Here is a 15,878-nt window from a genome sequence, read left to right as displayed (position 1 = left end):
AAGTTACGTATTGCTACTTTGGTTGCTATTTGCATACTACAATCACGACTAAACAGATTCGATTTCCTGACCTTCTCGTGCTACGGCGATAAAGCCATAATTCCGGATTAGGGCCGATCATAATTTACAGATTAATTTCTTTCATCAATCCGGCGCGGTGGTATCGTTTGTTAGTGTCTGACGCTGTTGAATGTCAGTTAGCATCAATAGCAGCCAACCCTCGCGACAAAAAACAACGCACCGGCGCATGCCCGTGATTCTCGCGTTTCAGCGTACACGGTCGCGATGGTGCATTATAAATTTAAATCCGCGCTCGCTACCCTTCGGAACGCTTGTCTGAATCGCAGATCTCCTGCTCGTAGGGACAAAACAAAATTTAATAATTAAAATACAAAGTTTCAATTGTGGCGCTTTGTAGCAAAAAATAATAATCCAACGATCAAATATCAAAACTACCGGTCGTTGGCAGACACAGTAGCAAACGAAAATCTGATTAAACTGAAAATCTTCTTTGTGCGCCCTTGCGACGGCTCATTTGGGAGGTGAGGGTCCATCGTCCGAATCCGCAAAATCATATTGAAGTGAAGCACCTTTGCAAAAATATGCATTCGTCTGGAGGTGGTTTTTGCCTGCCTGGTGTACGACCACCGCTCAAGGGGCTAATTTTGCAATGATCCAAAACCAAATAATCTCGGTCGGCACGGAAAAACGGTGAGGGAGCACCGAGCGACCTTTGTTGACTCGGTCACGCCACGACGGTTTTTGCCAATTATTTACCGATGAGCGTTGAGATCATTCTTAGATGGAGTTTACAAAATTGGAAATTCGATCTGAAAATAAGAATTGTAAAATTGATACTCAATTGTAATTAAAACGTGATCCTAAAAACGTAATTCGAGAAAAATATAAAAAAAAAAAAAATAAAAAAACCAACTTTAACTTTAAGTTTCGAAATGAAAACACTTGAATAATAAAAAAAGAAAGTGGAAAATGAAATTTTTCACAAAATAAATTAGGCAATTGAAAAATACGAAAAGGCAAAACTCTGAGTTATGGAATTTAAAAATACAACAAAAAAATGCTAACGTTATACTCAGGGTAGCGTGGATACAACATGCAAGGACTCTATTTCTGGGGTGTGGTTTCAGAGAATATTAACCGACGACCGGCGGCAGTCGCGAATGGACGATTAGGTGGAAAATACTCTGACCCAGGCAAAAATAACAAAAATCAACAACAAACAAACGAGTTTCGAGATTGTGAAACAGTGATAACCATCGGCGCTTTGTTACGATTATTTTAGGTCGCAAGAACCGTGTGCATTTAGATTAATCTGCGATGATATGTTCGAAATATGTAATGGGAAACCCTTTTTCTATTGCAGTAACAATCATCCATGGAACTGTTTTGTACAAAGATGAATGCTGTTTTGGGCACGTTGCAATAAGTGCTTGTGTTTCCATCCTTTCACATTTTGCGGAACTCAAAGCTCGAGCTTTTTACGTACCTGCTTCGAATCGACCGCCATCAAAATAAATCAGACTTCTTTCACTTTGGCAATCAAATAAATGCTACTTTGTCGACAAAAAGTCGCTGATCGAAGAAAACTAAATTGAATGCATCAGCAGTCGTGGCCGAGCGGTTAAGGCGTCTGACTAGAAATCAGATTCCCTGGGAGCGTAGGTTCGAACTCACGACTGCGAAGCATATTTGTCGATCATACTATATAGGAGCGGCAATTTGATTGGAAAAATAAAATCTATATTGTCTGAAAGAAAAATGGGTAAAATGCAGTCTGGAAATATAATTAAAAAATATGAACTGTGAAGTGAGTTTTGAAAGTAAGAATAAAAAAAAATCAGCTGAAAAATAGGATGCATTCGTATATCAAAAGGCTGACACGATGATACTTTTATGATCAAGGCAGTTGAAGAAAATTCTAACCCGAAAATTTCCTAGACCAGACCGAGAATCGAACTCAGCCACCTTTACTGTAGCCCCGTTTCACCGAAGGCTGAGGAAATTCTATAATTAAAAAAAAGATCAGAATATTTAAAAAACCGTTGCATCAATTTTAAAATATTATCAAACAAATATTTTAAAAGTAGAAAATTTCAAAAATTTATTAAAATCTTGTAATGACATTAATAATTTAACTAGTTTTCGACCTTTTTTTCGATGACAAATTAAAAATTTTGAAAAAAATCAATAAAAACAAATTGACGTCTTCAAGGGTTTTGTCGCAAGATTCAGAAAACGAAACTGAGCAAAATTATGTAAATTCCAACATCTATTTGATACAAAATTAAGGATTAAATCGTCGCACATTTTTATTGAAAAAATCACAGAAAAGATTTTTTTTAAATATTGTGAAGTTGTCAAATTTTGTAAACTATTAAAACAATTTTTGTAATTCTTCAAAAAATTAAAGTAAAAACTAAAATAAATCCCAAAAAACTCTAAAAAGAAAAAAACACCGTATTTTTTATTTTCTAAGATTTTTTTATATAATTTGAAATTTTTTATTTCAAATTTTTTATTTTTATTTCAAAGGAAAACGACAGCATCTTAATTACTTGTTGGATTAAACATTCTTGACTACAAAGATAATGAAACAGCTTATTAAGCCGCAATAACTAGAAAGTGCATAAACTGTTTTTAAACTTTTCTCAATTACCATTATGGATGGAATAACAAGTTTCACAAGCGCCTTCGATAGCTCAGTTGGTAGAGCGGTGGACTGTAGATGATGACTGAGAGTCAAATAGTAATCCATAGGTCGCTGGTTCAATGGCTCGAAGGATATATGCGGCTTTTTGAAAGCTTCCAATTACTTTTCGTTAAAATAATAGTCAAGACCCCTCACAACGACCACCCAATTGTCATTTCACTGATATTTATTTATGAGTAAAAATGCACTGTGGCAAAAGTACAGCAGCGCCGAAATTTTTCCTAAAATACAGATGAAAAAAAAAAAATTGAATAAAAGTAGTCAAGAAATTAATAAAATTATGTCTATAAGATAATTCTCATCAACTGGAAATGTGGCGAATTTGTGGATGTGGCTTTCTCAGTCTAAGCCGTTTCTATGTATCCTTGAAGAGTGAAAGCCACCTCCACGAATAAAAAAAAACTAAATATTATTCGTTGGATAGTACCTACTAATTTTTATAACAAATGAAAAAAATTAGTAATCAAAATAAAAAAATCTTTTTGAGGGAGGCACAATCCCGTGTTGAAAAGTTGGGTATATAACAAACACGTTTCACTAAATGCAAGACTGAGTAGTGAGTAGCCGGTAATCATTAGAAAATGACAGCATCTTTGCCGCTTGGCAGAATAAACTTTTTCAATATGCCTATTTTACACTGGATACGTTCCTTTATTGCGTGCCTTCGATAGCTCAGTTGGTAGAGCGGTGGACTGTAGATGGTGACTCAGAGCTAAATAGTAATCCATAGGTCGCTGGTTCAAATCCGGCTCGAAGGATAAAATTACTTTTTTGTACGTTAGATGCGTTTCCTTTTGTAAGTTAAAATAAAAAGTAAAGTATAATGATCAGCTACCCTCGAATCTCCTTGTTAGAACCCATTTTGACTTACATAAAGTTGAAATTAGATCCACATTGCTAATATGGAGCGAAAATATCGAATCAGTCCTTTTAGGGTCAATTCCTATAGGGTCACTTCTAAGAAACGCAGCTATAGGCTTTTTCTGCAACAACTTGGAGCCACAACGATTTTTGTTTCTGATACAATCCTTTCAAGAGGCCTGGAAGCCTCCTTTCAAGAGGGGCCCGAGCTCCTTCAAGAGGCCTCAGCCTCCTTCAAGAGGCCCTGAAGCTCCTTCAAGAGGCCTGGAAGTTCTTCAGAGCTGGAAGCCTCCTCAAGAGGCTCGCCTTCAAGAGGCTGGCAGCCTCCTTCAAGAGCCAGCCTCTCAGAGGCTGAAGCCTCCTTTCAAGAGTTCGAGTCGCCTCAAGCTAGGCTCAGCCTCCCAAGAGGCCAGCCCCCTTCAAGAGGCCTGGAAGCCTCTTTCAAGAGGCCTGAAGCCTCCTTCAAGAGGCCTGGAAGCTCCCTTCAAGAGGCCTGAAGCCTCCTTTGAAGAGGCCTGAAGCCTCCTCAAGAGGCCTGAAGCCCCTTCAAGAGGCTAGCCTCAAGAGGCTCGAAGCCTCCTTTCAGAGGCCTGAAGCCTCCTTTCAAGAGGCCTGAAGCCCTTCTTCAAGAGGCCTGAAGCCTCCTTTCAAGAGGCCTGAAGCCTCCTCAAGCACAAATTGTTTCACTTCTGAACATTTCACTGTAGCAAACTATTCGGAAAGAAACAATCTTGATGCCATCAAATATAACTCTTGTAATCTAAAAAGCGCAAGAGGTGGAGCCTACGGAAACATCCTTCGATTGCAGTAGAATTGCAATTATGTTGCAAAATACTACAGCGGAAAAATAAAATAAAATATAAAACTGGATTCGATTTATGGATCTTGTGATTATAGTCCTTCACTCTACCATAACACCATTCACACTCTTGAAGATTCTGATGTTGACTCACAATTAAAACCATACGATTATGAAGTTTTGTACTCGAGTTTCCTGTTACTTGATTGCACCACCACAGGAAAAATGTGAGTTGTCGAAACGTTGAACGATGCAAATTAAACATGAAGACACATTCACTTTTATGCAACTTAATTTAAACAAAACAATTTTGAAAGACGTATCGAAGTTTCATGGTAAAAATATAACTTAATGATTTTGTTTTCGTGTTTGCAACATGAAGTGCAGTATTCTTTGTTTGTTTGTTTCAAATGTCAAACACGTACTGCATTGCAATTTTAATAAAACATTGATAACAATTCGAACGTTTTGACACTATAACTTTTTGCAGATGTTTTCCAATGTCTTAATGAAACTGAATAGAAACTAAGCTTTTAGGAAGATGTTGGGGTGCACTTGGGCTCCTTTCAAGAGGCCCTGAGCCTCTTTCAGAGGCCTGAGGCCTTCTTCAAGAGGCCGAGCTCCTTCAAGAGGCTGAAGCCCCTTCAGAGGCCGGAAGCCTCCTTTCAAGAGGCCTGGAAGCCCCTTCAAGAGGCCTGAAGCCCTTCAAGAGGCCTGGAAGCCCTCCTTCAAGAGGCCTGGAAGCCTTCAAGAGACCTGAAGCCCCTTCGGAGCCTCAGCCCCTCAGAGGCCCTAGCCTCTCAAGAGGCCTGAAGCCTTCAAGAGGCCTGGAAGCCCCTTCAAGAGGCCCAAGCCTCCTTTCAAGAGGCCCGCCCCAGGCCAGCCTCCTTCAAGAGGCCAGCCCTCAAGAGGGCCTGGAAGCCCTTCAAGAGGCCCAAGCCAAGCCAGCCTCCTCAAGAGGCCCGAAGCCTCCTTCAAGAGGGGCCTGAAGCCTCCTTTCAAGAGGGCCTGGAAGCCCTTTCAAGAGGCCTGAAGCCTCCTTCAAGAGGCCCAAGCCCCTTTCAAGAGGCCTGGAAGCCCTTTCAAGAGGCCGGAAGTCCTTCAAGGCCTGGAAGCCTCCTTTCAAGAGGCCTGGAAGCCTCCTTTCAAGAGGGGCCTGGAAGCCCCTTCAAGAGGCCCGGAAGCCTCCTTCAAGAGGCCTGGAAGCCTCCTTTCAAGAGGCCTGAGCCCTCTTCAAGAGGCCTGAGCCTTTCAAGAGGGCCTGGAAGCCTTCAAGAGGCCTGGAAGCCCTTTCAAGAGGCGCTCAGCCTTCAAGAGGCCTGGAAGCCTCCTTTCAGAGGCCTGGAACCCTTCAAGAGGCCTGGAAGCCTCCCTTCAAGAGGCCTCGAAGCCTCCCCTTCAAGAGGCCTGGAAGCCCTTCAAGAGGCCTGGAAGCCTCCAAGAGGCCCAGCCTCCTTTCAAGAGGCCTGGAAGCCTCCTTCAAGAGGGCCCAGCCTCCCTTCAAGAGGCCTGAAGCCTCCTTCAAGAGGCCCAGCCTCCTTCAAGAGGGCCCAGCCCCTTCAAGAGGCCTAGCTTCTCGAGGCAAGCCTCCTTCAGAGGCCTGGAAGCCTCCTTCAAGAGGCCTGGAAGCTCCTTCAAGAGCGGAAGCCTTCAAGAGGCCCAGCCCCTTCAAGAGGCCCAGCCTCATTCAGAGGCCTGGAAGCCTCCTTTCAAGAGGCCCGTGCCTTCAGAGGCCTCAGCCTCCCTTCAAGAGGCCCGGAAGCCTCCTTCAAGAGGCCTCAGGCCCTTCAAGAGGCCCAGCCTCCTCAAGAGGCCCGCTCCTCAAGAGGCCGGCCTCCCTCAAGAGGCCCGGAAGCCTCCTGAGGCCGGAAGCCCCTTCAAGAGGCCCTGGAGCCTCCTCCCAAGAGGCCTCGGAAGCTCCTTCAAGAGGCCCCAGCCTCCTTCAAGAGGCCCCCTTCAAGAGGGCCCGGAAGCCCCTTCAAGAGGCCCAGCCCCTCTCAAGAGGCCTGCCTCCTTCAGCCTCCCAAGAGGCCTGCCTCCTTCAAGAGGCCCGGAAGCCTCCCTTGAGGCCTGAAGCCTTCAAGGCTCAGCCTCCTTCAGAGGCCTCGAGGCCTCAAAGCCTCCCTTCAAGAGGCCTGGAAGCCTTCAAGAGGCCTGGAAGCCCCTTCAAGAGGCCTGGAAGCCTCTCAAGAGGCCCTGGAAGCCTCCTTCAGAGCCCGCCTTCAAGAGGCCTGGAAGCCTCCTTCAAGAGGCCCAAGCCTCCTTCGAGGCTCGAAGCTCCTTCACAGGCTCGGAAGCCCTTCAAGAGGCTCAGCCCTTCAAGAGGCCTGGAACCTCACTTTCAAAGGATCGAAGCCTCTCAGAGGCCCGAAGTCCTTTCAAAAGGCCATGAAGCTCCCTTTCAAGAGGGTTTTATTTTTGAGATCTGATGATGATGAAAGTCTGACTCGGAAAAATATTTATGCGTAGATATCTTACAAAATTAATTCTTTCCCAAATCTAAGATTTAACGCACTGTCGAATTCCATAACAAATATCGTTCGTGAATACGCACAGAAAGTCGCAAATTCTGCGTATTTTGGAGGAAAATATTTTAAAAATTAGAGAGCACCTTTTTTCTGTTAATCAAAGCAAATTCTTAAGGAATCTTAAGGAATTCTTGGTAGATTAACCTTGCTGAATAAGAAAGTCCTTCGGAGACCGATTCCTCATTCAATTCCAAAACACGGGGCTGGCACTTCGAGAGGATGCTCCACCATCACCACTTCCCTTTCCGGCACTAGACGTTACTGTTCCGGAGAAGGTGTCTGATTACTTTACTTCAATGCTGTGTGCTTAAAATTGGAAATTTTAGAAAAATAACGAAATCATGCGATGTATCAAGCTTTATGATCTCGAAAGGGATTCGGGATGTGCTTTCTGAGTAAAAAATCATTCTCTGAAAAACCAACCTAATAACACAGAGAAAATCAAGTACTAAGCAAATAATGGAAGTATAAAAGGAACAGGTATGATTTTTATTCGCAATTTGTACTAAAGAGATCGAAATAAGCAAACTTTTTAAAAGGATGATAGGCGGAGTACAACATTCACCCAAATTATTATCTCAATATGCATTACCTGCCCAGAATTTCATTTATTACTTCTATTTACGATTTTTATTACTCTATGGGTAACTAACATTTGTACCGCTACTTGAAAATTTCTCAAATGGACCCTCTCACAGTATCATCTAATAACCACTGACTGGAACAATCTCTGGATGAAAACCATCCTCCATTTCCAATGCTATCATAGATCTCGACAACAGATATCGCGTGGCTGGCCTGCTGCGCGTGGCTACCTCCCGAGCGAGAAACAGCGCCAGAGCGTTTTAATTAATTTGATTTGCATCGAGACTACCTTTCAGTCCGAAAACATATCCACGGACGTGTCGTAATCGCTTCCGATCGGGTTCTAAATACGCATCATAGTCCGCTTGCTGCGCACCGTATGAAGACGCGAAGGACAATTTCTAATCCGGCGCAACTCCCATTTGTTTTTCGTCCAAATAATGACGCTGATTTCGGACCCTTTCCACGGAGAACAAACAAACCACCACGCACGTTGGCCCGCACCGGATACAAATGACGACGCCTCTTGCTCACAGCGATATTGACACGGCCCATCATCGCATCGCGCCGTCATCATAATAATCGCCATCCCGGTCGGTCCATGCTGCAACGATATGCGTGAAGGACTCTTGTTTTTTTTGTTGTATGCTCTTTCAGCGCAACGCATTTTCGTTATTTCCATACCGAAATCAACCGGGAAAAAAGTGGCACCAACAGCCAAACTTACCAGCGAAAGCCACAAGTGGCCCTTGTACCGATCCGGTTCGGACGAACATCTGCTTCTGGATCGCGTCGCTACTGTATGGATGTCCTTGTTCCGTCACCACGTCCTGCCGGTTTTCGGAAAAGTGCACGCATCGCGAGTGCGGAGTTCAAACGGACTTTCGGCGTCTGCGCCCACAAGTGCAAAAATGGCAAAAGTGCTCTCCGCTAAATGCTGGGATGAATGGGGATCAATGAATTCGAATCGAGAGTCACTTGAGCCCGCTGTGAGGTTTATTAATTTCGAGATGCTATCGACAATTTTTCAAATATATCAGGAACGTGTTCAATCCAATTTAGTGCGTTTGATTTCAACAGATGTACGCTGTTCCATTTTCTGGGCCATCAGTTTGTTGTTAATCTGGAAAACAATCACTATTAGACACGCTTTTAATAAGATTAATCGTGATTTCCGCATTCGCAGCCCATTACACTTACAATTTTTGCCACCTGAATCACATGATCCAGTCTTTCGTCTTCCAGTGCCAGCACAGCGTCGCTGGCTTCCTCCAGCGAATCGACCAGCTTCTCTAGGTTCAGTTGTGTACAATCGGCCCGAACGATGGCTAACACGCCCAAAATTTCCACAAATTACTTCCACTTTGGGTAGCTTCTTCAATGACACGCTCGCCATAATACGAGTTTTGTCCAACTTGTTGGCCTCCAAATGATGTCGACACATCTCGTGGTACAAGAAAGCTCTTTCGATTGCATAACGCGAGTAGGGAACGTTTCCAGGACTGTTAATTTGTTTCTGAAAATTATAGACAATCATAAAATGAGAAATGTAGTCCACCCTACATGACTCAACTTGTAAGAAATGTAGCCATAATCCGGAGCAGCTGGGTCACGGTAGGTTGATTTGTCGCCGAAAATTGGTATCACGACGTCTTCTTCATCCTTTGTCGGTTTGAGATTGAACAGAATTGTCAAGCGGTCCTTCAAACGCTCGTCCATTAGCGTCGGCGGAATTTGTGCGTCTATTATTGCCAAACCAATCAGGTTACAAACTTCATTCACGAACTTGTACCGGTCCGGAAATACTCGTTCTGTTTTGGTCTGATAGTAAACCACAGGACATCGTTCGCATACGCTAGTAATTGTTTTAAGTCTCCCTGGTCACGTAGTTCGTGCATGCGATCCAACTGGTTGTGCACGTCTCATACGTTTTATATCGAATCTTGAACATGTCATCCAACAAATAAGCATCAGATTTCTGTACATCTGAATCTATTCCGGCGGTATGTATAGAAGGGAGTTCCTGCCTGAAGACTGGCAATCCAGCGTCAACTGCTTGTAACACTGATCGATCTTACCCGACAAAACCTTCGAACTCTCCTCCGCTTCGGCGAGATTCACCACCTTCTCCCAAACCCCTCCTTTCCTCAACGAGCTCAAGAACTCCAAATCCTTCCAACCGTGGTTCAGATACACCTGACCCAGCATTCTGAGATTCTTTCCTTTCTTTTCACATCCCTTATGCGGTTCCTTCACAATCATTTCCACCACGCTCAAAACATCGCATTCTTCTACCGTCGGGACCTCCATCTTCTGCTCTTCCTTGTTTATCTTCAGCCTGCTTTGCTGATACAAACAAGGCCCGGCACGCTTTCCAGAACATTCTCATAATTGCGAAAGGCAACCGCAACTCCGCTTGCATATCCTTCAACCGGTGCCCTCGAAGTGCTTTGCTCCGATTGACGTCACCTTAACATGCCCTCGAACTGATCCAGCTCGAACACCGTTCGGCATTCCTGCAGCGAACAGGGAAAATCTTCCCCTGGGGATCCAACTCGTCCGTTCCACCGCAAGTCCATCGCGAGCACTGCGCAGGCATCGTCCAGGTCGGAGTTCCGGAACTGGCCATACCTTCCGGTAGTGGCAATCGACGGCGTACGGATTGGCTTGAACGGCTTTGTTAAAATTGGTAGTGGCACCGGTAGCGCCCTTGACGGTTATAGTGGGTTCCAAGTTCTCGAAAGATAACATGCTGCGATTCCGCTGGCCAGAGAGTTCCAACTGGGACGACATGATCAGGCAACGGGAAGGACGTGTTTACGTTTGGAATGCGGTGAAGAATGGTTACTGCGATTATTAAAAAAAAATTAAGGAGAAATGTCATTACTTTGAATCCTGAATATAAATCCATTGGAATCCCAAATGCTGGATTTCATTCGATCCCAAATTTAATTCCACTTGAATTTCAAATATGGATCTATTCGTATCTCAAATGTGGTTCCATTCGAATCCCAAAAGTGATTCCATTCGAATTCAAATGTGAACCAATTCGAATCCCAAGTTGACTTCGAATCCCAATTTTTGTGATTTCATTCGACACTCAAATGTAATGTTTTTCGAATCTCAAATGTGATTCAATTCTTATCCTTAATATTATTCCATTCTGACTCAAATATGATCTATTCCGAATTCCAAACGTGATTTTTTTCGACTCCAAAATGCGATTCCATTTGACCATCAAATGTGATTCATTTCAAATCCCAAATGAGATACCAATTCAATCCAAATGATTCAATTCGAATCCAAATTGGATTCCATTCGAATCCCAAAATTAACTCTACTTGAATTCCAAATATGATTATATTCGTATCTCAAATGTAATATCATTCGAATCTTAAAATTGATTCCATTCGAATTAAAAATATGATCCAATTCGAATCACAAGTTGGACTTCATTTGAATACCAAATGGCATATAATACGAATTTTAAATGTGATTCTATTTGATTTCAATAGATTCCATGCGACTCAAATGTGATTCTATTAGTATTCCAAAGATGATACCAAACGAATCCAAATGTGATTCTATTCGACTCGAGAATGTGATTCCATTTGACTCTCATATGGATTTCATTCGACTCGAAAGGAGATTCCATTCGAATCTTGATTGTGATTCCATTCGATTCTCAAATATGATTCCATTCGAATCCCAAATGTGATTTTATTCGGATCCCCAATGTGATTTCAACGAAACCCCAAATTCCATTCCATTTGAATTCGAAATATGACTGAATTTGACTCTTATAGTTATAGTGTTGCTTTTCAGCTTTGCTTTTCAGTCTGATGTAGGCTTCCTCCATCCTATCAAAGTTACGTGCCATGATATCAATGTCGTCGGCGAAACCAAATAACTTTCCAGTCCAGTCATGAAAATCGTACCACTCGTGTCAATCCCTGCCCTTCGTATTACTCCCTCCAAAGCGATGTTGAATAGCAGACACGAAAGACCATCACCTTGTTGTAACCCTCTACGCGTTTCGAAGGGACCTGAGAATGCCCTGAAACTCGAACTACGCACATCACCCGATCCATCGTAGCCTTGATCAACCGTATCAGTTTATCCGGAAATCCGTTTTCGTGCATTAGCTGCCTAGCTGGTCCCGATCGATTGTATCATATATTTTTGAAGTCGATAAATAGATGATGTGGGCATGTTGTATTCGCGGCATTTCTGAATACCTGACGTATGGCGAACACCTGGTCTGTGGTAGAGCGTTCACCCATAAATCCCGCCTGGTACTGCCCCACGAACTTCTTGCAATTGCAATTGGTGTTAGTCGATGGCATAAAATTTGGGAGAGTACTTGTAGGCGGCGTTCAGAATACGGATTGCGCGGTAGTTGCTACAATCCAGCTTATCGCCCTTTTGTAGATGGGACACGACACCTTCCATCCACTCCTGCGGCAGAACCTCATCCTCCCAAACCTTGGTAATCACCCAGTGCAGCGCTCTAGCCAGTGCCTCACCGCCGTGTTTAAACAGCTCTCCTGGTAGTTGGTCAACTCCAGGGGCTTTGTTGTTTTGCAGTCGGCCAATCTCCTCCTGGATTTCCTGGAGATTCGGAGCCGGAAGTCGAATGTCCTGCGCGCGTGCTCCTAGGTTCATTACCATACCGTCACCGTTGTCTGCCGTAGCGCCATTCAGGTGCTTTTCGTAGTGCTGCCGCCACCTTTGATCCCTCATCGTTTGTAAGAAGGTTCCTTGCTTATGTCCTACACATATCGGGCTGTGGCACGTGGCCCCATGGAACGAGTCAACTCTCATATAACTTTCGTGCGTTATTACGCGGTACATCCCTCCGTCTATTCACGGTATCGATCTTCCTGCTGGCGCTTTTCCTCCGGAAAATCGAGTTTTGTCTGTTCCGCGCCCGTTTGTATCTGCCCTTCGCCCTCATGCGGTGTTGCAGCAATCTCGCCCATGCTGCATTCTTCTCCCCAATAACGCTCACATTCGCCGTCATACCAGTCGTTCTCTGATCCGGTTCCACCGTGCCTAGTGCAGCGGTTTGGTGCTCCAATGGCGGATCGAATATCTCTCCAGCCATCTTTTGGAGATGCTGCGCCTAGCTGCTCTTCCGTTGGGAGTGCCATTCCAGCTGCTGCGCGTAGTCTTGACAGTCTAACGTCTTGTAGCCGCCCAACGTTTAGCGGGCGGTCGATCCTGACGGTTGATCACCGTCGAGAGTTTTGAGCGCAGACATACCGCAACGAGGTAGTGGTCGGATTCAATATCTGCACTGCGGTAAGTGCGTACGTTCGTGATGTCGGAGAAGAATTTACCGTCGATTAGAACGTGGTCGATTTGGTTTTCCGTTACTTGATTAGGTGATTTCCATGGCCTTGTGGATATTCTGCGGGGAAGAAAGTGCTTCGACTACCATTCCGCGGAGGCTGCAAAGTTTATGCATCGTTGGCCGTTGTCGTTCGATACGGTATGCAGACTATCTGGTCCGATGACCGGTTCATACATTTCCTCCTTCCTACCTGAGCGTTCATGTCACCGATGACGATTTTGAGTCCCGCAGTGGGCATCCATCGTATGTTCGTCAGCTGCATAGAACGCTTCTTTCTCGTCGTCGGATCTCCCTTCGTGTGGGCATGTGATGATGCTATAGTAGCCGGGGTAGGTAGCCGCTCGATGCCCGCTTTTCCACACTTTCTGTCCTGTCCAGCAGATTTCCTGCAGCGCTACGACATCGAGTTGTGATGTAATTCATCGTAGATTATCCTGTCGCAACCTGCGAAGCTGCAGTTCCATGTTCCAAGTTTCAATCGTGATCCTTTATTCGTCGCCCAGGTCGTTGCCGATTGTATCGAGTCGTATTATCTTCTGTCGTTCGTATAGTTGTTTTTCAGGCGGATTGGGTCGCAAACCTCCTGTCTCGTCGGAGGGCCGTCGTCAGGGCTGGAGCGTCCCACCAACACCAGGACTGGGCTTGGAGGCTTTGAGCGGACACGGTCGCTTGGCGGAACCTACTTGGGATTCATGCAGCTTTTAGAGGTTTAACAGGGCCCACTGTCAAACCCCCACCACATTCTAGGCAGGCGCAAATCGAGATGGCCTGGGAGGGATCGTCAAGCCCTTGGACATGGTCTCTGCTGCCCCCTGATATTGGAGTTGATACATTTTAATCTTTGCGTCGATTGGCAGTAGTTACTATTTGTTGACTTTCATTGATGATGCAAGCCGAAGAATTGTCGTTTATTTACTGAAACCAAAAACAGAGGTGTTTGAATCATTTCAAGATTTCTAGTCGTTCATGGAAAATTTGACAGGCAATTGGATCAAGCGTATTCGTACTGAAAACGGCCGATTCGGAACAAAATGGATTGGCAATAAGACTGAAAATGGCACAAACGTATAGATGGATGGATATTGCGATTGAAGATGATCGAAGCGTTTAAAATATGGTCGTATCCAGCAACACGGTTCTCAACCTGGGGTACATGTACCCCTGAGTGTACCTTCGCGGGATACATCGGACAAAAATGCGTAATAGCGGATGTATTACTGTTTTATTAAAAACTAAAATTAATATTATGCATCATGTGCATGGCGATTATCAAAGCAAAGACTTCTGGAACCTGCCCACCTCAATCAGCACAGTGTATGAAGGGATGGCACTGTTCATGGGAGAAAAAATCATAAGGACTAAACGTCGAATCAATTTCAAAACTTCAATGATCCGGACAAAATGTTGAATAATATGGTAAGAATATGCTTCTGAACTAAAATCTTGAATCTAAAGGTTTGAAAATCTATATTTAGGGGGGTCCCGTAGCTTAGTTGGCTACACGTTCGCCTTACAAGCGGATGGTCTGCGGTCGATTCCCCCTCCACCAAACCTTCGTCAGTCGCCGGATGCGTAGCCCATGCGGTAGCGTATTGAGGAGCGCGTCATACCGTACGGCTGCCTGATGACGACTGATAAATTGTTCTTCTCGGAGGCAGTCCTCCAACGGACCCGGCTTAATGGCAACCGAACAATGCTTCGATCATAGGATGCACGAAATGGACAAACGGACACAATGGACTCACGATGACATGGACTGGTAACGACAACAATAATTGAGCAGACAAGTGGATAACAGATGTACCAAATGAAAAAAGAATATGAATAGGAATAAAAGAAATCTATATTTGAGAGAAATGAAGGCCTATCTCCGAAAAGCTTAGCAGCATCGTTACAAGAGGCTCGGATGTCTCTTTTAAGAAGCTCGAAAGCCTCCTTTCAAGACGCTCGGAATGCTTCTTTCAAGAGGCTCGGAGAGGCTTTCTTCCAAGGCTCCTTCCAAGAGGATCGAAAGGCTCCTTTTTAAGGGGCTCGGAAGGCTCCTTTCAAGCAGACATCATGTACGCGTACCAAAAGGGTGAGATTGAGGAAAGATTGATACCGCACATAAACTTTGGGTATATCGTACATCGTACATTGACCCCACAATCACGGGTCACATACTAATATGGGTCTTTTCCATTTGATTATAGAAAAATGACTAATTATTTTACAAGTGACCCATATATGTTGGATCAGTGTAATTAGGAAATTTATTCAAAAGTCTTTCAGGTCATTCTACACGTTGAAAATTCTTCATTGTCAATGCAAATACATTGTTGCAATTTGGGGTTCCAAATATATTCGATTTGTATACACACATAAATTTAATAACTGCGTATTAGAGACCACACATACATTTTATTTGATTATAGATTCTATTAGTACTTCGCGTGAAGAGTGGTTATATGTGCTCTAATAAGCATCATGAGTTAAATTAATGGATATTTTTCCAATAAAAATGTATGGAATTTTTGCAGTGTAGCAGAAAGTCTTCAAGAATTCCTTTTAAAACTCCTCCGGAAATTCTTTCGGATATTATTCCAGAAATTTGTTTGAAAACTCATTTATACAATTCCTAAAATAAATTGTCTAGCATCTGAAATTTTAGTTTCATCTGAAATTTTATTAGAAACCCTTTCAAAAAATCCTTCAGATTTTATTTTTTGAATTCTGGAATTCTGGAATACTCCAGGCACTGGAAATTCGTACATCAATTCTTTTCCGTTGGAAATTCCATTCCTTTGAAAAACTCGTAAAACTCATTCCCTCGAAAATCTGTCCATTAAATTAATCAAAATTTTCTCCGAAAATTTCTTCCAAACTTCTAAGACGAACTTCCTAAATTTCTAAAAGAATTGCAGAAGAAATTTCTAACATTGTTAATTTTTTCCAGTTATGCTTCCGGAAATTCTTCCATTAATCCCATCGAAGGCATACAAGAGTTCCTTTTGAAATTCTTTTAGGGCTTCATTAAAA

The 15,878-nt window shown here is 43.6% G+C and overlaps 1 non-coding gene and 1 pseudogene across 1 annotated transcript; one reads left to right on the top strand and one right to left on the bottom strand.

Annotated features, from left to right (window-relative positions):
* The first annotated feature begins 3,392 nt into the window (after positions 1-3,392).
* Positions 3,393-3,489, top strand: Trnay-gua (transfer RNA tyrosine (anticodon GUA)). The gene is made up of 2 exons: positions 3,393-3,429; positions 3,454-3,489. It is a non-coding gene; the product is annotated as a tRNA-Tyr (tRNA).
* Positions 3,490-8,458: 4,969 nt separating this feature from the next.
* Positions 8,459-10,297, bottom strand: LOC134217894 (uncharacterized; annotated as a pseudogene).
* Between the last annotated feature and the right edge of the window lie 5,581 nt (positions 10,298-15,878).

The sequence above is a fragment of the Armigeres subalbatus genome, chromosome 2 (assembly GCF_024139115.2).
Source record: "Armigeres subalbatus isolate Guangzhou_Male chromosome 2, GZ_Asu_2, whole genome shotgun sequence".
Classification (NCBI taxonomy): Eukaryota; Metazoa; Arthropoda; class Insecta; order Diptera; family Culicidae; genus Armigeres; species Armigeres subalbatus.
This window is presented reverse-complemented; position numbering and strand designations above follow the sequence as displayed.